Genomic DNA, 22248 nt, shown 5'->3' with positions numbered 1-22248 from the left:
CCAGATCCGCACTGCGCCCTGCCTGCCCTTTTGCCGTGGGCGAGTTGACACAGCCAGATCCGCACTGTGCCCTGCCTGCCCTTCTGCCGTGGGTGAGTGGACACAGCCAGATCCGCACTGCGCCCTGCCTGACCGTCTGCCGTGGGCGAGTGGACACAGCCAGATCCACACTGCGCCCTGCCTGTCCGTCTGCCGTGGGCGAGTGGACACAGCTAGATCCGCACTGCGCCCTGCCTGCCCTTCTCCCGTGGGTGAGTGGACACAGCCAGATCCGCACTGCGCCCTGCCTGCCCGTCTCCAGTGGGTGAGTGGACACAGCCAGATCGGCACTGCGCCCTGCCTGACCGTCTGCCGTGGTGAGTGGACACAGCCAGATCCGCACTGCGCCCTGCCTGCCCGTCTCCCGTGGGTGAGTGGACACTGCCAGATCCGCACTGCGCCTTGCCTGCCTGTCTCCCGTCAGTGAGTGGACACAGCCAGATCCGAACTGCGCCCTGCCTGCCCGTCTCCCGTGGGCGAGTGGACACAGCCAGATCCGCACTGCGCCCTGCCTGCCCGTCTCCCGTGGGCGAGTGGACACAGCCAGATCCGCACTGCGCCCTGCCTGCCCTTCTGCCGTGGGCGAGTGGACACAGCCAGATCCGCACTGCGCCCTGCCTGACCGTCTGCCGTGGGTGAGTGGACACAGTCCGATCCACACTGCGCCCTGCCTGCCCGTATGCCGTGGGCGAGTGGACACAGCCAGATCCGCACTGCGCCCTGCCTGACCATCTGCCGTGGGTGAGTGGACACAGCCAGATCCGCACTGCGCCCTGCCGGACCACCTGCCGTGGGTGAGTGGACACATCCAGATCCGCACTGCGCCCTGCCTGCCCCTCTCCCGTGGGTGAGTGGACACAGCCAGATCCACACTGCTCCCTGCCTGACCATCTGCCGTGGGTGAGTGGACACAGCCAGATCCGCTCTGCGGCCTGCCTGCCCGTCTCCCGTGGGTAAGTGGACACCTCCAGATCCGCACTGCGCCCTGCCTGCCCGTCTCCGGTGGGTGAGTGGACACAGCCACATCTGCAATGCGCGCTGCCTGCCCGTCTCCCGTGGGCGAGTGGACACAGCCAGATACGCACTGCGCCCTGCCTGCCCGTCTGTCGTGGGCGAGTGGACACAGCCAGATCCGCACTGCGCCCTGCCTGACCGTCTGCCGTCGGAGAGTGGACACAGCCAGATCCACACTGCGCCCTGCCTGCCCGTCTGCCGTGGGCGTGTGGACACAGCCAGATCCGCACTGCGCACTGCCTGACCGTCTGCCGTGGGTGAGTGGACACAGCCCGTTCCGCACTGCGCCCTGCCTGCCCGTCTCCCGTGGGCGAGTGGACACAGCCAGATCCGCACTGCGCCCTGCCTGCCCTTCTGCCGTGGGTGAGTGGACACAGCCAGATCCACACTGCGCTCTGCCTGCCCGTCTGCCGTGGGTGAGTGGACACAGCCCGATCCGCACTGCGCCCTGCCTGACCGTCTGCCGTGGGTGAGTGGACACAGCCAGATCCGCACTGCGCCCTGCCTGACCGTCTGCCGTGGGTGAGTGGACACAGCCAGATCCACACTGCGCCCTGCCTGCCCGTATGCCGTGGGCGAGTGGACACAGCCAGATCCGCACTGCGCCCTGCCTGACCGTCTGCCGTGGGTGAGTGGACACAGCCAGATCCGCACTGCGCCCTGCCTGACCGCCTGCCGTGGGTGAGTGGACACAGCCAGATCCGCACTGGGCCCTGCCTGCCCTTCTGCCGTGGGCGAGTGGACACAGCCAGATCCGCACTGCGCCCTGCCTGCCCTTTTGCCGTGGGTGAGTGGACACAGCCAGATCCGCACTGCGCCCTGCCTGACCGTCTGCCGTGGGTGAGTGGACACAGCCAGATCCACACTGCGCTCTGCCTGCCCGTCTGCCGTGGGTGAGTGGACACAGCCCGATACGCACTGCGTCCTGCCTGCCCATCTCCCGTGGGTGAGTGGACACAGCCAGATCCGCACTGCGCCCTGCCTGACCGTCTGCCGTGGGTGAGTGGACATAGCCAGATCCACACTGCGCCCTGCCTACCCGTCTGCCGTGGGCGAGTGGACACATCCAGATCAGCACTGCGCCCTGCATGCCCGTCTGCCGTGGGCGAGTGGACACAGCCAGATCCGCACTGGCCATGCCTGCCCGTCTGCCGTGGGTTAGTGGACACAGCCAGATCCGCACTGCGCCTTGCCTGCCCGTCTCCCGTCAGTGAGTGGACACAGCCAGATCCGCACTGCGCCCTGCCTGACCGTCTGCCGTGGGTGAGTGGACACAGCCAGATCCACACTGCGCCCTGCCTGCTTCTCTGCCGTCGGCGAGTGGACACAGCCAGATCCGCACTGCGCCCTGCCTGACCGTCTGCCGTGGGTGAGTGGACACAGCCAGATCCGCACTGCGCCCTGTCTGACCGTCTGCCGTGGGTGAGTGGACACAGCCAGATCCACACTGCGCCCTGCCTGCCCGTCTGCCGTGGGCGAGTGGACACAGCCAGATCCACACTGCGCGCTGCCTGACCGTCTGCCGTGGGTGAGTGGACACAGCCAGATCCGCACTGCGCCCTGCCTTCCCGTCTCCCGTGGGCGAGGGGACACAGCCAGATCCGCACTGCGCCCTGCCTGCCCTTCTGCCGTGGGTGAGTGGACACAGCCAGATCCCCACTGCGCCCTGCCGGCCCGTCTACCGTCAGTGAGTGGACACAGCCAGATTCGCACTGCGCCCTGCCTGCCCGTCTCCCGTGGGTGAGTGGACACAGCCAGATCCGCACTGCGCCCTGCCTGCCCGTCTCCCGTGGGCGAGTGGACACAGCCAGATCCGCACTGCGCACTGCCTGACCGTCTGCCGTGGGTGAGTGGACACAGCAAGATCCGCACTGCGCCCTGCCTGACCGCCTGCCGTGGGTGAGTGGACACAGCCAGATCCGCACTGCACCCTGCCTGACCGTCTGCCATGGGCGAGTGGAAACAGCCAGATCCGCACTGCGCACTGCCTGACCGTCTGCCGTGGGTGAGTGGACACAGCAAGATCCGCAGTGCGCCCTGCCTGACCGCCTGCCGTGAGTGAGTGGACAGAGCCAGATCCGCACTGCGCCCTGCCTGCCCGTCTCCCGTGGGCAAGTGGACACAGCCAGATCCGCACTGCGCCATGCCTGACCGTCTCCCGTGGGTGATTGGACACAGCCAGATCCGCACTGCGCACTGCCTGACCGTCTGCCGTGGGTGAGTGGACACAGCCAGATCCGCACTGCGCCCTGCCTGACCGCCTGCCGTGGGTGAGTGGACACAGCCAGATCCGCACTGCGCCCTGCCTGACCGTCTGCCGTGGGTGAGTGGACACAGCCAGATCCACACTGCACCTTGCCTGCCCATCTCCCGTCGGTGAGTGGACATAGCCAGATCCGCACTGCACCCTGCCTGCCCGTCTCCCGTGGGTGAGTGGACACAGCCAGATCCGCACTGCGCACTGCCTACCCGTCTCCCGTGGGCGAGTGGAAACAGCCAGATCCGCACTGCGCGCTGCCTGCCCGTATCCCGTGGGTGAGTGGACACAGCCAGATCCTCACTGCGCCCTGACTGCCCGTCTGTCGTGGGCGAGTGGACACAGCCATATCCGCACTACGCCCTGCCTGACCGTCTGCCGTGGGTGAGCGGACACAGCCAGATCCCCACTGCGCCCTGCCTGCCCGTCTGACGTGGGCGAGCGGACACAGCCAGATCCGCATTGCGCAGTGCCTGACCGTCTGCCGTGGGTGAGTGGACAAAGCCAGATCCGCACTGCGCCCTGCCTGACCGTCTGCCGTGGGTGAGTGGACACAGCCAGATCGACACTGCGCCCTGCCTTCCCGTCTGCCGTGGGTGAGTGGACACAGCCAGATCCGCACTGCGCCCTGCCTGACCGTCTCCCGTGGGTGAGTGGACACAGCCAGATCCGCACTGCGCCTTGCCTGCCCGTCTCACGTGGGTGAGTGGACACAGCCAGATCCGCACTGCGCCCTACCTGCCCGTCTCCCGTGGGTGAGTGGACACAGCCAGATCCGTACTGCGCCCTGCCTGCCCATCTCCAGTGGGCGAGTGGACACCGCCAGATCCGCACTGCGCCCTGCCTGCCCGTCTGCCGTGGGCGAGTGGACACAGCCAGATCCGCACTGCGCCCTGCCTGATCGTTTGCCATCGGTGAGTGGACACAGCTAGATCCACACTGCGCCCTGCCAGCCCGTCCGCCGTAGGCGAGTGGACACAGCCAGATCCGCACTGCGAACTGCCTGACCGTCTGCCGTGGGTGAGTGGACACAGCCAGATCCGCACTGCGCCCTGCCTGACCGTCTGCCGTGGGCGAGTGGACACAGCCAGATCCGCACTGCGCCCTGCCTGCCCGTCTCCCGTGGGCGAGTGGACACAGCCAGATCCGCACTGCGCCCTGCCTGACCGCCTGCCGTGGGTGAGTGGACACAGCCAGATCCGCACTGCGCCCTGCCTGCCCGTCTCCCGTGGGCGAGTGTACACAGCCAGATCCGCACTGCGCCCTGCCTGACCGCCTGCCGTGGGTGAGTGGACACAGCCAGATCCGCACTGCGCCCTGCCTGCCCTTCTGCCGTGGGTGAGTGGACACAGCCAGATCCGCACTGCGCCCTGCCTGCCCGTCTCCCGTCAGTGAGAGGACACAGCCAGATCCGCACTGCGCCCTGCCTGCCCGTCTCCCGTGGGTGAGTGGACACAGCCAGATCCGCACTGCGCCCTGCCTGCCCGTCTCCCGTGGGCGAGTGGATACAGCCAGATCCGCACTGCGCCCTGCCTGACCGTCTCCCGTGGGTGAGTGGACACAGCCAGATCCGCACTGCGCCCTACCTGCCCGTCTCCCGTGGGTGAGTGGACAAAGCCAGATCCGAACTGCACCCTGCCTTACCGTCCTTCGTGGGTGAGTGGACACCGCCAGATACGCACTGCGCCCTGCCTGCCCGTCTGCCGTGGGTGAGTGGACACAGCCAGATCCGCACTGCGCCCTGCCTGCCCGTCTCCCGTGGGTGAGTGGACATAGCCAGATCCACACAGCACCGTCTCCGCCCATCTCCCGTGGGTGAGTGGACACAGCCAGATCGGCACTGCGCCCTGCCTGACCGTCTGCCGTGGGTGAGTGGACACAGCCAGATCCGCACTGCGCCCTACCTGCCCGTCTTTCGTGGGCAAGTGGACATAGCCAGATCCGCACTGCGCCGTGCCTGACCGTCTCCCGTGGGTGATTGGACACAGCCAGATCCGCACTGCGCACTGCCTGACCGTCTGCCGTGGGTGAGTGGACACAGCCAGATCTGCACTGCGCCCTGCCTGACCGCCTGCCGTGGGTGAGTGGACACAGCCAGATCCGCACTGCGCCCTGCCTGACCGTCTGCCGTGGGTGAGTGGACACATCCAGATCCACACTGCGCCCTGCCTGCCCGTCTACCGTGGGTGAGTGGACACAGCCAGATCCGCACTGCACCCTGCCTGACCGTCTGCCGTGGGTGAGTGGACACAGCCAGATCCACACTGCGCCCTTCCTGCCCGTCTGCCGTGGGTGAGTGGACACAGCCAGATCCGCACTGCGCCCTGCCTGACCGTCTCCCGTGGGTGAGTGGACACAGCCAGATCCGCAATGCGCCCTGCCTGCCCGTCTCCCGTGGGTGAGTTGACACAGCCAGATCCGCACTGCACCTTGCCTGCCCATCTCCCGTCAGTGAGTGGACATAGCCAGATCCGCACTGCACCCTGCCTGCCCGTCTCCCGTGGGTGAGTGGACACAGCCAGATCCGCACTGCGCACTGCCTGCCCGTCTCCCGTGGGCGAGTGGAAACAGCCAGATCCGCACTGCGCGCTGCCTGCCCGTATCCCGTGGGTGAGTGGACACAGCCAGATCCTCACTGCGCCCTGACTGCCCGTCTGTCGTGGGCGAGTGGACACAGCCATATCCGCACTACGCCCTGCCTGCCCGTCTCACGTGGGTGAGTGGACACAGCCAGATCCGCACTGCGCACTACCTGCCCGTCTCCCGTGGGTGAGTGTACACAGCCAGATCCGCACTGCACCCTGCCTGACCGTCCTTCGTGGGTGAGTGGACACAGCCAGATCCGCAGTGCGCCTTGCCTGCCCGTCTCACGTGGGTGAGTGGACACAGCCAGATCCGCACTGCACCCTACCTGCCCGTCTCCCGTGGGTGAGTGGACACAGCCAGATCCGCACTGCACCCTGCCTGACCGTCCTTCGTGGGTGAGTGGACACCGCCAGATCCGCACTGCGCCCTGCCTGCCCGTCTGCCGTGGGCGAGTGGACACAGCCAGATCCGCACTGCGCCCTGCCTGATCGTTTGCCATCGGTGAGTGGACACAGCCAGATCCACACTGCGCACTGCCAGCCCGTCTGCCGTAGGCGTGTGGACACAGCCAGATCCGCACTGCGTGCTGCCTGCCCGTCTCCCGTGGGTGAGTGGACACAGCCAGATCCGCACTGCGCCCTACCTGCCCGTCTGCCGTGGGTGAGTGGACACAGCCAGATCCGCACTGCTCCCTGCCTGCCCGTCTGCCGTGGGTGAGTGGACACAGACAGATCCGCACTGCGCGCTGCCTGCCCGTATCCCGTGGGCGAGTGGACACAGCCAGATCCGCACTGCGCCCTGCCTGATCGTTTGCCATCGGTGAGTGGACACAGCCAGATCCACACTGCGCCCTGCCAGCCCGTCTGCCGTAGGCGAGTGGACACAGCCAGATCCGCACTGCGCCCTGCCTGCCCGTCTGCCGTGGGTGAGTGGACACAGCCAGATCCACACTGCGCTCTGCCTGCCCGTCTGCCGTGGGTGAGTGGACACAGCCCGATCCGCACTGCGCCCTGCCTGACCGTCTGCCGTGGGTGAGTGGACACAGCCACATCCGCACTGCGCACTGCCTGACCGCCTGCCGTGGGTGAGTGGACACAGCCAGATCCGCACTGCGCCCTGCCTGACCGTCTGCCGTGGGCGAGTGGACACAGCCAGATCCGCACTGCGCCCTGCCTGCCCGTCTCCCGTGGGCGAGTGTACACAGCCAGATCCGCACTGCGCCCTGCCTGACCGCCTGCCGTGGGTGAGTGGACACAGCCAGATTCGCACTGCGCCCTGCCTGCCCGTCTCCCGTCAGTGAGTGGACACAGCCAGATCCGCACTGCGCCCTGCCTGCCCGTCTCCCGTGGGTGAGTGGACACAGCCAGATCCGCACTGCGCCCTGCCTGACCGTCTGCCGTGGGCGAGTGGACACAGCCAGATCCGCACTGCGCCCTGCCTGACCGTCTGCCGTGGGTGAGTGGACACAGCCAGATCCGCACTGCGTCCTGCCTGACCGCCTGCCGTGGGTGAGTGGACACAGCCAGGTCCGCACTGCACCCTGCCTGCCCGTCTCCCGTGGGCGAGTGGACACAGCCAGATCCGCACTGCGCCCTGCCTGCCCTTCTGCCGTGGGTGAGTGGACACAGCCAGATCCGCACTGCGCCCTGCCTGCCCGTCTCCCGTCAGTGAGTGGACACAGCCAGATCCGCACTGCGCCCTGCCTGCCCGTCTCCCGTGGGTAAGTGGACACAGCCAGATCCGCACTGCGCCCTGCCTGCCCGTCTCCCGTGGGTGAGTGGATACAGCCAGATCCGCACTGCGTCCTGCCTGACCGTCTCCCGTGGGTGAGTGGACACAGCCAGATACGCACTGCGCCTTGCCTGCCTGTCTCACGTGGGTGAGTGGACGCAGCCAGATCCGCACTGCGCCCTACCTGCCCGTCTCCCGTGGGTGAGTGGACACAGCCAGATCCGAACTGCACCCTGCCTGACCGTCCTTCGTGGGTGAGTGGACACCGCCAGATACGCACTGCGCCCTGCCTGCCCGTCTCCCGTGGGTGAGTGGACACAGCCAGATCCGCACTGCGCCCTGCCTGCCCGTGTCCCGTCTCTGAGTGGACACAGCCAGATCCGCACTGCGCCCTGCCTGCCCGTCTCACGTGGGCGAGTGGACACAGCCAGATCCGCACTGCGTGCTGCTTGCCCGTCTCCCGTGGGCGAGTGAACACACCCAGATCCGCACTGCGCCCTGCCTGCCCGTCTGTCGTGGGCGAGTGGACACAGCTAAATCCGCACTGCGCCCTGCCTGACCGTCTGCCGTCGGTGAGTGGACACAGCCAGATCCACACTGCGCCCTGCCTGCCCGTCTGCCATGGGCGAGTGGAAACAGCCAGATCCGCACTGCGCACTGCCTGACCGTCTGCCGTGGGTGAGTGGACACAGCAAGATCCGCACTGCGCCCTGCCTGACCGCCTGCCGTGGGTGAGTGGACACAGCCAGATCCGCACTGCACCCTGCCTGACCGTCTGCCGTGGGTGAGTGGACACATCCAGATCCTCACTGCGCCCTGCCTGCCCGTCTGCAGTGGGCGAGTGGACACAGCCAGATCCGCACTGCGCCCTGCCTGACCGTCTGCCGTGGGTGAGTGGACACAGCCAGATCCACACTGCGCCCTGCCTGACCGCCTGCCGTGGGTGAGTGGACACAGCCATATCCGCACTGCGCCCTGCCTGCCCGTCTCCCGTGGGCGAGTGGACACAGCCAGATCCGCACTGCGCCCTGCCTGCCCTTCTGCCGTGGGCCAGTGGACATAGCCAGATCCGCACTGCGCCCTGCCTGACCGTCTGCCATGGGTGAGTGGACACAGCCAGATCCACACTGCGCCTTGCCTGCCCGTCTGCCGTGGGTAATTGGACACAGCCAGATCCGCACTGCGCCCTGCCTGACCGTCTACCGTGGGTCAGTGGACACAGCCAGATCCGCACTGCGCCCTGCCTTACCGCCTGTCGTGGGTGAGTGGTCACAGCCAGATCCGTACTGCGCCCTGCCTGCCCGTCTGCCGTGGGACAGTGGACATAGCCAGATCCACACAGCACCGTCTCTGCCCATCTCCCGTGGGTGAGTGGACACCGCCGGATCCGCACTGCGCCGTGCCTGCCTGTCTCCCGTGGGTGAGTGGACACAGCCAGATCGGCACTGCGCCCTGCCTGACCGTCTGCCGTGGGTGAGTGGACACAGCCAGATCCGTACTGCGCCCTGCCTGCCCGTCTCCCGTGGGTGAGTGGACATAGCCAGATCCACACAGCACCGTCTCTGCCCATCTCCCATGGTTGAGTGGACACAGCCGGATCCGCACTGCGCCCTGCCTGCCTGTCTCCCGTGGGTGAGTGGACACAGCCAGATCCGCACTGCGCCCTGCCTGACCGTCTGCCGTGGGTGAGTGGACACAGCCAGATCCGCACTGCGCCCTGCCTGCCCTTCTGCCGTGGGTGAGTGGACACAGCCAGATCCGCACTGCGCCCTGCCTGCCCGTCTCCCGTCGGTGAGTGGACACAGCCAGATCCGCACTGCGACCTGCCTGCCCGTCTCCCGTGGGTGAGTGGACACAGCCAGATCCGCACTGCGCCCTGCCTGCCCGTCTCCCGTATGCAAGTGGACACAGCCATATCCGCACTGCGCCGTGCCTGATCGTCTCCCGTGGGTGAGTGGACACAGCCAGATCCACACTGCACACTGCCTGACCTTCTGCCGTGAGTGAGTGGACACAGCCAAATCCACACTGCGCCATGCCTGACCGCCTGCCGTGGGTAAGTGGACATAGCCAGATCCGCACTGCGCCCTGCCTGACCGTCTGCAGTGGGTGAGTGGACACATCCAGATCCACACTGCGCCCTGCCTGCCCGTCTGCCGTGGGCGAGTGGACACAGCCAGATCCGCACTGCGCGCTGCCTGACCGTCTGCCGTGGGTGAGTGGACACAGCCAGATCCGCACTGCGCGCTGCCTGACCGTCTGCCGTGGGTGAATGGACACAGCCAGATCCGCACTGCGCCCTTGCTGACCGCCTGCCGTGGGTGAGTGGACACAGCCAGAACCGCACTGCGCCCTGCCTGCCCGTCTCCCGTGGGCGAGTGGACACAGCCAGATCCGCACTGCGCCCTGCCTGACCGTCTGCTGTGGGTGAGTGGACACAGCCAGATCCACACTGCGCCCTGCCTGCCCTTCTGCCGTGGGCCAGTGGACACAGCCAGATCCGCACTGCGCCCTGCCTGACCGTCTGCCGTGGGTGAGTGGACACAGCCAGATCCACACTGCGCCCTGCCTGCCCGTCTGCCGTGGGTGAGTGGACACAGCCAGATCCGCACTGCGCCCTGCCTGACCGTCTGCCGTGGGTGAGTTGACACAGCCAGATCCGCACTGCGCCCTGCCTTACCGCCTGTCGTGGGTGAGTGGTCACAGCCAGATCCGTACTGCGCCCTGCCTGCCCGTGTGCCGTGGGTCAGTGGACATAGCCAGATCCACACAGCACCGTCTCTGCCCATCTCCCGTGGGTGAGTGGACACAGCCGGATCCGCACTGCGCCCTGCCTGCCTGTCTCCCGTGGGTGAGTGGACACAGCCAGATCGGCACTGCGCCCTGCCTGACCGTCTGCCGTGGGTGAGTGGACACAGCCAGATCCGTACTGCGCCCTGCCTGCCCGTCTCCCGTGGGTGAGTGGACATAGCCAGATCCACACAGCACCGTCTCTGCCCATCTCCCGTGGGTGAGTGGACACAGCCGGATCCGCACTGCGCCCTGCCTGCCTGTCTCCCGTGGGTGAGTGGACACAGCCAGATCCGCACTGCGCCCTGCCTGACCGTCTGCCGTGGGTGAGTGGACACAGCCAGATCCGCACTGCGCCCTGCCTGCCCTTCTGTGTGGGTGAATGGACACAGCCAGATCCGCACTGCGCCCTGCCTGCCCGTCTCCCGTCAGTGAGTGGCACAGCCAGATCCGCACTGCGCCCTGCCTGCCCGTCTCCCGTGGGTGAGTGGACACAGCCAGATCCACACTGCGCACTGCCTGACCGTCTGCCGTGGGCGAGTGGACACAGCCAGATCCGCACTGCGCCCTGCCTGACCGCCTGCCGTGTGTGAGTGGACACAGCCAGATTCGCACTGCGCCCTGCCTGCCCGTCTCCCGTCAGTGAGTGGACACAGCCAGATCCGCACTGCGCCCTGCCTGCCCGTCTCCCGTGGGTGAGTGGACACAGCCAGATCCGCACTGCGCCCTGCCTGATTGTCTGCCGTGGGCGAGTGGACACAGCCAGATCCGCACTGCGCCCTGCCTGACCGTCTGCCGTGGGTGAGTGGACACAGCCAGATCCGCACTGCGCCCTGCCTGACCGCCTGCCGTGGGTGAGTGGACACAGCCAGGTCCTCACTGCGCCCTGCCTGCCCGTCTCCCGTGGGCGAGTGGACACAGCCAGATCCGCACTGCGCCCTGCCTGCCCTTCTGCCGTGGGTGAGTGGACACAGCCAGATCCGCACTGCGCCCTGCCTGCCCGTCTCCCGTCAGTGAGTGGACACAGCCAGATCCGCACTGCGCCCTGCCTGCCCGTCTCCCGTGGGTAAGTGGACACAGCCAGATCCGCACTGCGCCCTGCCTGCCCGTCTCCCGTGGGTGAGTGGATACAGCCAGATCCGCACTGCGTCCTGCCTGACCGTCTCCCGTGGGTGAGTGGACACAGCCAGATACGCACTGCGCCTTGCCTGCCTGTCTCACGTGGGTGAGTGGACGCAGCAAGATCCGCACTGCGCCCTACCTGCCCGTCTCCCGTGGGTGAGTGGACACAGCCAGATCCGAACTGCACCCTGCCTGACCGTCCTTCGTGGGTGAGTGGACACCGCCAGATACGCACTGCGCCCTGCCTGCCCGTCTCCCGTGGGTGAGTGGACACAGCCAGATCCGCACTGCGCCCTGCCTGCCCGTGTCCCGTCTCTGAGTGGACACAGCCAGATCCGCACTGCGCCCTGCCTGCCCGTCTCACGTGGGCGAGTGGACACAGCCAGATCCGCACTGCGTGCTGCCTGCCCGTCTCCCGTGGGCGAGTGAACACACCCAGATCCGCACTGCGCCCTGCCTGCCCGTCTGTCGTGGGCGAGTGGACACAGCTAAATCCGCACTGCGCCCTGCCTGACCGTCTGCCGTCGGTGAGTGGACACAGCCAGATCCACACTGCGCCCTGCCTGCCCGTCTGCCATGGGCGAGTGGAAACAGCCAGATCCGCACTGCGCACTGCCTGACCGTCTGCCGTGGGTGAGTGGACACAGCAAGATCCGCATTGCGCCCTGCCTGACCGCCTGCCGTGGGTGAGTGGACACAGCCATATCCGCACTGCGCCCTGCCTGCCCGTCTCCCGTGGGCGAGTGGACACAGCCAGATCCGCACTGCGCCCTGCCTGCCCTTCTGCCGTGGGCCAGTGGACATAGCCAGATCCGCACTGCGCCCTGCCTGACCGTCTGCCATGGGTGAGTGGACACAGCCAGATCCACACTGCGCCTTGCCTGCCCGTCTGCCGTGGGTAATTGGACACAGCCAGATCCGCACTGCGCCCTGCCTGACCGTCTACCGTGGGTCAGTGGACACAGCCAGATCCGCACTGCGCCCTGCCTTACCGCCTGTCGTGGGTGAGTGGTCACAGCCAGATCCGTACTGCGCCCTGTCTGCCCGTCTGCCGTGGGACAGTGGACATAGCCAGATCCACACAGCACCGTCTCTGCCCATCTCCCGTGGGTGAGTGGACACCGCCGGATCCGCACTGCGCCGTGCCTGCCTGTCTCCCGTGGGTGAGTGGACACAGCCAGATCGGCACTGCGCCCTGCCTGACCGTCTGCCGTGGGTGAGTGGACACAGCCAGATCCGTACTGCGCCCTGCCTGCCCGTCTCCCGTGGGTGAGTGGACATAGCCAGATCCACACAGCACCGTCTCTGCCCATCTCCCATGGTTGAGTGGACACAGCCGGATCCGCACTGCGCCCTGCCTGCCTGTCTCCCGTGGGTGAGTGGACACAGCCAGATCCGCACTGCGCCCTGCCTGACCGTCTGCCGTGGGTGAGTGGACACAGCCAGATCCGCACTGCGCCCTGCCTGCCCTTCTGCCGTGGGTGAGTGGACACAGCCAGATCCGCACTGCGCCCTGCCTGCCCGTCTCCCGTCGGTGAGTGGACACAGCCAGATCCGCACTGCGCCCTGCCTGCCCGTCTCCCGTGGGTGAGTGGACACAGCCAGATCCGCACTGCGCCCTGCCTGCCCGTCTCCCGTATGCAAGTGAACACAGCCATATCCGCACTGCGCCGTGCCTGATCGTCTCCCGTGGGTGAGTGGACACAGCCAGATCCACACTGCACACTGCCTGACCTTCTGCCGTGAGTGAGTGGACACAGCCAAATCCGCACTGCGCCATGCCTGACCGCCTGCCGTGGGTAAGTGGACATAGCCAGATCCGCACTGCGCCCTGCCTGACCGTCTGCAGTGGGTGAGTGGACACATCCAGATCCACACTGCGCCCTGCCTGCCCGTCTGCCGTGGGCGAGTGGACACAGCCAGATCCGCACTGCGCGCTGCCTGACCGTCTGCCGTGGGTGAATGGACACAGCCAGATCCGCACTGCGCCCTTGCTGACCGCCTGCCGTGGGTGAGTGGACACAGCCAGATCCGCACTGCGCCCTGCCTGCCCGTCTGCCGTGGGCGAGTGGACACAGCCAGATCCGCACTGCGCCCTGCCTGACCGTCTGCTGTGGGTGAGTGGACACAGCCAGATCCACACTGCGCCCTGCCTGCCCTTCTGCCGTGGGCCAGTGGACACAGCCAGATCCGCACTGCGCCCTGCCTGACCGTCTGCCGTGGGTGAGTGGACACAGCCAGATCCACACTGCGCCCTGCCTGCCCGTCTGCCGTGGGTGAGTGGACACAGCCAGATCCGCACTGCGCCCTGCCTGACCGTCTGCCGTGGGTGAGTTGACACAGCCAGATCCGCACTGCGCCCTGCCTTACCGCCTGTCGTGGGTGAGTGGTCACAGCCAGATCCGTACTGCGCCCTGCCTGCCCGTCTGCCGTGGGTCAGTGGACATAGCCAGATCCACACAGCACCGTCTCTGCCCATCTCCCGTGGGTGAGTGGACACAGCCGGATCCGCACTGCGCCCTGCCTGCCTGTCTCCCGTGGGTGAGTGGACACAGCCAGATCGGCACTGCGCCCTGCCTGACCGTCTGCCGTGGGTGAGTGGACACAGCCAGATCCGTACTGCGCCCTGCCTGCCCGTCTCCCGTGGGTGAGTGGACATAGCCAGATCCACACAGCACCGTCTCTGCCCATCTCCCGTGGGTGAGTGGACACAGCCGGATCCGCACTGCGCCCTGCCTGCCTGTCTCCCGTGGGTGAGTGGACACAGCCAGATCCGCACTGCGCCCTGCCTGACCGTCTGCCGTGGGTGAGTGGACACAGCCAGATCCGCACTGCGCCCTGCCTGCCCTTCTGTGTGGGTGAATGGACACAGCCAGATCCGCACTGCGCCCTGCCTGCCCGTCTCCCGTCAGTGAGTGGCACAGCCAGATCCGCACTGCGCCCTGCCTGCCCGTCTCCCGTGGGTGAGTGGACACAGCCAGATCCACACTGCGCACTGCCTGACCGTCTGCCGTGGGCGAGTGGACACAGCCAAATCCGCACTGCGCCCTGCCTGACCGCCTGCCGTGTGTGAGTGGACACAGCCAGATCCGCACTGCGCCCTGTCTGACCGTCTGCCGTGGGTGAGTGGACACATCCAGATCCGCACTGCGCCCTGCCTGCCCGTCTGCCGTGGGCGAGTGGACACAGCCAGATCCGCACTGCGCGCTGCCTGACCGTCTGCCGTGGGTGAGTGGACACAGCCAGATCCGCACTGCGCGCTTGCTGATCGCCTGCCGTGGGCGAGTGGACACAGCCAGATCCGCACTGCGCCCTGCCTGCCCGTCTCCCGTGGGCGAGTGGACACAGCCAGATCCACACTGCGCCCTGCCTGCCCGTCTGCCGTGGGCGAGCGGACACAGCAAGATCCGCACTGCGCACTGCCTGACCGTCTGCCGTGGGTGAGTGGACACAGCCAGATCCGCACTGCGCCCTGCCTGCCTGTCTCCCGTGGGTGAGTGGACACAGCCAGATCCGCACTGCGCCCTGCCTGACCGTCCTCCGTGGGTGAGTGGACACAGCCAGATCCGCACTGCGCCCTGCCTTCCCTTCTGTGTGGGTGAATGGACACAGCCAGATCCGCACTGCGCCCTGCCTGCCCGTCTCCCGTCAGTGAGTGGCACAGCTAGATCCGCACTGCGCCCTGCCTGCCCGTCTCCCGTGGGTGAGTGGACACAGCCAGATCCACACTGCGCACTGCCTGACCGTCTGCCGTGGGCGAGTGGACACAGCCAGATCCGCACTGCGCCCTGCCTGACCGCCTGCCTTGTGTGAGTGGACACAGCCAGATCCGCACTGCGCCCTGTCTGACCGTCTGCCGTGGGTGAGTGGACACATCCAGATCCACACTGCGCCCTGCCTGCCCGTCTGCCGTGGGCGAGTGGACACAGCCAGATCCGCACTGCGCGCTGCCTGACCGTCTGCCGTGGGTGAGTGGACACAGCCAGATCCGCACTGCGCCCTTGCTGATCGCCTGCCGTGGGCGAGTGGACACAGCCAGATCCGCACTGCGCCCTGCCTGCCCGTCTCCCGTGGGCGAGTGGACACAGCCAGATCCACACTGCGCCCTGCCTGCCCGTCTGCCGTGGGCGAGCGGACACAGCAAGATCCGCACTGCGCACTGCCTGACCGTCTGCCGTGGGTGAGTGGACACAGCCAGATCCACACTGTGCGCTGCCTGACCGTCTGCCGTGGGTGAATGGACACAGCCAGATCCGCACTGCGCCCTTGCTGACCGCCTGCCGTGGGTGAGTGGACACAGCCAGATCCGCACTGCGCCCTGCCTGCCCGTCTCCCGTGGGCGAGTGGACACAGCCAGATCCGCACTGCGCCCTGCCTGACCGTCTGCCGTGGGTGAGTGGACACAGCCAGATCCACACTGCGCCCTGCCTGCCCGTCTGCCGTGGGCGAGCGGACACAGCCAGATCCGCACTGCGCACTGCCTGACCGTCTGCCGTGGGCGAGTGGACACAGCCAGATCCACACTGCGCCCTGCCTGACCGCCTCCCGTGGGTGAGTGGACACAGCCATATCCGCACTGCGCCCTGCCTGCCCGTCTCCCGTGGGCGAGTGGACACAGCCAGATCCGCACTGCGCCCTGCCTGCCCTTCTGCCGTGGGCCAGTGGACACAGCCAGATCCGCACTGCGCCCTGCCTGACCGTCTGCCGTGGGTGAGTGGACACAGCCAGATCCACACTGCGCCCTGCCTGCCCGTCTGCCGTGGGTGAGTGGACACAGCCAGATCCGCACTGCGCCCTGCCTGACCGTCTGCCGTGGGTGAGTTGACACAGCCAGATCCGCACTGCGCCCTGCCTTACCGCCTGTCGTGGGTGAGTGGTCACAGCCAGATCCGTACTGCGCCCTACCTGCCCGTCTGCCGTGGGTCAGTGGACATAGCCAGATCCACACAGCACCGTCTCTGCCCATCTCCCGAGGGTGAGTGGACACAGCCGGATCCGCACTGCGCCCTGCCTGCCTGTCTCCCGTGGGTGAGTGGACACAGCCAGATCGGCACTGCGCCCTGCTTGACCGTCTGCCGTGGGTGAGTGGACACAGCCAGATCCACACTGCGCACTGCCTGACCGTCTGCCGTGGGCGAGTGGACACAGCCAGATCCGCACTGCGCCCTGCCTGACCGCCTGCCGTGGGTGAGTGGACACAGCCAGATCCGCACTGCGCCCTGTCTGACCGTCTGCCGTGGGTGAGTGGACACATCCAGATCCACACTGCGCCCTGCCTGCCCGTCTGCCGTGGGCGAGTGGACAAAGCCAGATCCGCACTGCGCTCTGCCTGACCGTCTGCCGTGGGTGAGTGGACACAGCCAGATCCGCACTGCGCCCTTGCTGATCGCCTGCCGTGGGCGAGTGGACACAGCCAGATCCGCACTGCGCCCTGCCTGCCCGTCTCCCGTGGGCGAGTGGACACAGCCAGATCCACACTGCGCCCTGCCTGCCCGTCTGCCGTGGGCGAGCGGACACAGCAAGATCCGCACTGCGCACTGCCTGACCGTCTGCCGTGGGTGAGTGGACACAGCCAGATCCGCACTGCGCCCTGCCTGACCGCCTGTCGTGGGTGAGTGGACACAGCCAGATCCGCACTGCGCCCTGCCTGCCCGTCTCACGTGGGCGAGTGGACACAGCCAGATCCGCACTGCGCCCTGCCTGCCCGTCTGCCGTGGGCAAGTGGACACAGCCAGATCCGCACTGCGCCCTGCCTGACCGTCTGCCGTGGGCGAGTGGACACAGCCAGATCCACACTGCGCCCTGCCTGTCCGTCTGCCGTGGGCGAGTGGACACAGCCAGATCCGCACTGCGCCCTGCCTGCCCTTCTCTCGTGGGTGAGTGGACGCAGCCAGATCCTCACTGCGCCCTGCCTGCCCGTCTCCAGTGGGTGAGTGGACACAGCCAGATCAGCACTGCGCCCTGCCTGACCGTCTGCCGTGGTGAGTGGACACAGCCAGATCCACACTGCGCCCTGCCTGCCCGTCTGCCGTGGGTGAGTGGACACAGCCAGATCCGCACTGCGCCCTGCCTGACCGTCTGCCGTGGGTGAGTTGACACAGCCAGATCCGCACTGTGCCCTGCCTTACCGCCTGTCGTGGGTGAGTGGTCACAGCCAGATCCGTACTGCGCCCTGCCTGCCCGTCTACCGTGGGTCAGTGGACATAGCCAGATCCACACAGCACCGTCTCTGCCCATCTCCCGTGGGTGAGTGGACACAGCCGGATCCGCACTGCGCCCTGCCTGCCTGTCTCCCGTGGGTGAGTGGACACAGCCAGATCGGCACTGCGCCCTGCCTGACCGTCTGCCGTGGGTGAGTGGACACAGCCAGATCCGTACTGCGCCCTGCCTGCCCGTCTCCCGTGGGTGAGTGGACATAGCCAGATCCACACAGCACCGTCTCTGCCCATCTCCCGTGGGTGAGTGGACACAGCCGGATCCGCACTGCGCCCTGCCTGCCTGTCTCCCGTGGGTGAGTGGACACAGCCAGATCCGCACTGCGCCCTGCCTGACCGTCTGCCGTGGGTGAGTGGACACAGCCAGATCCGCACTGCGCCCTGCCTGCCCTTCTGTGTGGGTGAATGGACACAGCCAGATCCGCACTGCGCCCTGCCTGCCCGTCTCCCGTCAGTGAGTGGCACAGCCAGATCCGCACTGCGCCCTGCCTGCCCGTCTCCCGTGGGTGAGTGGACACAGCCAGATCCACACTGCGCACTGCCTGACCGTCTGCCGTGGGCGAGTGGACACAGCCAAATCCGCACTGCGCCCTGCCTGACCGCCTGCCGTGTGTGAGTGGACACAGCCAGATCCGCACTGCGCCCTGTCTGACCGTCTGCCGTGGGTGAGTGGACACATCCAGATCCGCACTGCGCCCTGCCTGCCCGTCTGCCGTGGGCGAGTGGACACAGCCAGATCCGCACTGCGCGCTGCCTGACCGTCTGCCGTGGGTGAGTGGACACAGCCAGATCCGCACTGCGCGCTTGCTGATCGCCTGCCGTGGGCGAGTGGACACAGCCAGATCCGCACTGCGCCCTGCCTGCCCGTCTCCCGTGGGCGAGTGGACACAGCCAGATCCACACTGCGCCCTGCCTGCCCGTCTGCCGTGGGCGAGCGGACACAGCAAGATCCGCACTGCGCACTGCCTGACCGTCTGCCGTGGGTGAGTGGACACAGCCAGATCCGCACTGCGCCCTGCCTGCCTGTCTCCCGTGGGTGAGTGGACACAGCCAGATCCGCACTGCGCCCTGCCTGACCGTCCTCCGTGGGTGAGTGGACACAGCCAGATCCGCACTGCGCCCTGCCTTCCCTTCTGTGTGGGTGAATGGACACAGCCAGATCCGCACTGCGCCCTGCCTGCCCGTCTCCCGTCAGTGAGTGGCACAGCTAGATCCGCACTGCGCCCTGCCTGCCCGTCTCCCGTGGGTGAGTGGACACAGCCAGATCCACACTGCGCACTGCCTGACCGTCTGCCGTGGGCGAGTGGACACAGCCAGATCCGCACTGCGCCCTGCCTGACCGCCTGCCTTGTGTGAGTGGACACAGCCAGATCCGCACTGCGCCCTGTCTGACCGTCTGCCGTGGGTGAGTGGACACATCCAGATCCACACTGCGCCCTGCCTGCCCGTCTGCCGTGGGCGAGTGGACACAGCCAGATCCGCACTGCGCGCTGCCTGACCGTCTGCCGTGGGTGAGTGGACACAGCCAGATCCGCACTGCGCCCTTGCTGATCGCCTGCCGTGGGCGAGTGGACACAGCCAGATCCGCACTGCGCCCTGCCTGCCCGTCTCCCGTGGGCGAGTGGACACAGCCAGATCCACACTGCGCCCTGCCTGCCCGTCTGCCGTGGGCGAGCGGACACAGCAAGATCCGCACTGCGCACTGCCTGACCGTCTGCCGTGGGTGAGTGGACACAGCCAGATCCACACTGTGCGCTGCCTGACCGTCTGCCGTGGGTGAATGGACACAGCCAGATCCGCACTGCGCCCTTGCTGACCGCCTGCCGTGGGTGAGTGGACACAGCCAGATCCGCACTGCGCCCTGCCTGCCCGTCTCCCGTGGGCGAGTGGACACAGCCAGATCCGCACTGCGCCCTGCCTGACCGTCTGCCGTGGGTGAGTGGACACAGCCAGATCCACACTGCGCCCTGCCTGCCCGTCTGCCGTGGGCGAGCGGACACAGCCAGATCCGCACTGCGCACTGCCTGACCGTCTGCCGTGGGCGAGTGGACACAGCCAGATCCACACTGCGCCCTGCCTGACCGCCTCCCGTGGGTGAGTGGACACAGCCATATCCGCACTGCGCCCTGCCTGCCCGTCTCCCGTGGGCGAGTGGACACAGCCAGATCCGCACTGCGCCCTGCCTGCCCTTCTGCCGTGGGCCAGTGGACACAGCCAGATCCGCACTGCGCCCTGCCTGACCGTCTGCCGTGGGTGAGTGGACACAGCCAGATCCACACTGCGCCCTGCCTGCCCGTCTGCCGTGGGTGAGTGGACACAGCCAGATCCGCACTGCGCCCTGCCTGACCGTCTGCCGTGGGTGAGTTGACACAGCCAGATCCGCACTGCGCCCTGCCTTACCGCCTGTCGTGGGTGAGTGGTCACAGCCAGATCCGTACTGCGCCCTACCTGCCCGTCTGCCGTGGGTCAGTGGACATAGCCAGATCCACACAGCACCGTCTCTGCCCATCTCCCGAGGGTGAGTGGACACAGCCGGATCCGCACTGCGCCCTGCCTGCCTGTCTCCCGTGGGTGAGTGGACACAGCCAGATCGGCACTGCGCCCTGCTTGACCGTCTGCCGTGGGTGAGTGGACACAGCCAGATCCACACTGCGCACTGCCTGACCGTCTGCCGTGGGCGAGTGGACACAGCCAGATCCGCACTGCGCCCTGCCTGACCGCCTGCCGTGGGTGAGTGGACACAGCCAGATCCGCACTGCGCCCTGTCTGACCGTCTGCCGTGGGTGAGTGGACACATCCAGATCCACACTGCGCCCTGCCTGCCCGTCTGCCGTGGGCGAGTGGACAAAGCCAGATCCGCACTGCGCTCTGCCTGACCGTCTGCCGTGGGTGAGTGGACACAGCCAGATCCGCACTGCGCCCTTACTGATCGCCTGCCGTGGGCGAGTGGACACAGCCAGATCCGCACTGCGCCCTGCCTGCCCGTCTCCCGTGGGCGAGTGGACACAGCCAGATCCACACTGCGCCCTGCCTGCCCGTCTGCCGTGGGCGAGCGGACACAGCAAGATCCGCACTGCGCACTGCCTGACCGTCTGCCGTGGGTGAGTGGACACAGCCAGATCCGCACTGCGCCCTGCCTGACCGCCTGTCGTGGGTGAGTGGACACAGCCAGATCCGCACTGCGCCCTGCCTGCCCGTCTCACGTGGGCGAGTGGACACAGCCAGATCCGCACTGCGCCCTGCCTGCCCGTCTGCCGTGGGCAAGTGGACACAGCCAGATCCGCACTGCGCCCTGCCTGACCGTCTGCCGTGGGCGAGTGGACACAGCCAGATCCACACTGCGCCCTGCCTGTCCGTCTGCCGTGGGCGAGTGGACACAGCCAGATCCGCACTGCGCCCTGCCTGCCCTTCTCTCGTGGGTGAGTGGACGCAGCCAGATCCTCACTGCGCCCTGCCTGCCCGTCTCCAGTGGGTGAGTGGACACAGCCAGATCAGCACTGCGCCCTGCCTGACCGTCTGCCGTGGTGAGTGGACACAGCCAGATCCACACTGCGCCCTGCCTGCCCGTCTCCCGTGGGTGAGTGGACACAGCCAGATCCGCACTGCGCCTTACCTGCCCGTCTCCCGTCAGTGAGTGGACACAGCCAGATCCGAACTGCGCCCTGCCTGCCCGTCTCCCGTGGGCGAGTGGACACAGCCAGATCCGCACTGCGCCCTGCCTGCCCGTCTCCCGTGGGCGAGTGGACACAGCCAGATCCGCACTGCGCCCTGCCTGCCCTTCTGCTTGGGCGAGTGGACACAGCCAGATCCGCACGGCGCCCTGCCTGACCGTCTGCCGTGGGTGAGTGGACACAGTCCGATCCACACTGCGCCCTGCCTGACCGTCTGCCGTGGGTGAGTGGACACAGCCAGATCCGTACTGCGCCCTGCCTGCCCGTCTCCCGTGGGTGAGTGGACATAGCCAGATCCACACAGCACCGTCTCTGCCCATCTCCCGTGGGTGAGTGGACACAGCCGGATCCGCACTGCGCCCTGCCTGCCTGTCTCCCGTGGGTGAGTGGACACAGCCAGATCCGCACTGCGCCCTGCCTGACCGTCTGCCGTGGGTGAGTGGACACAGCCAGATCCGCACTGCGCCCTGCCTGCCCTTCTGTGTGGGTGAGGGGACACAGCCAGATCCGCACTGCGCCCTGCCTGCCCATCTCCCGTCAGTGAGTGGCACAGCCAGATCCGCACTGCGCCCTGCCTGCCCGTCTCCCGTGGGTGAGTGGACACAGCCAGATCCACACTGCGCACTGCCTGACCGTCTGCCGTGGGCGAGTGGACACAGCCAGATCCGCACTGCGCCCTGCCTGACCGCCTGCCGTGGGTGAGTGGACACAGCCAGATCCGCACTGCGCCCTGTCTGACCGTCTGCCGTGGGTGAGTGGACACATCCAGATCCACACTGCGCCCTGCCTGCCCGTCTGCCGTGGGCGAGTGGACACAGCCAGA

The sequence above is a fragment of the Microcebus murinus genome, chromosome 18 (genome assembly GCF_040939455.1).
Source record: "Microcebus murinus isolate Inina chromosome 18, M.murinus_Inina_mat1.0, whole genome shotgun sequence".
Lineage (NCBI taxonomy): Eukaryota > Metazoa > Chordata > Mammalia > Primates > Cheirogaleidae > Microcebus > Microcebus murinus.
The sequence above is the reverse complement of the archived record's forward strand: the minus strand, read 5'-3'. Positions refer to the sequence as shown.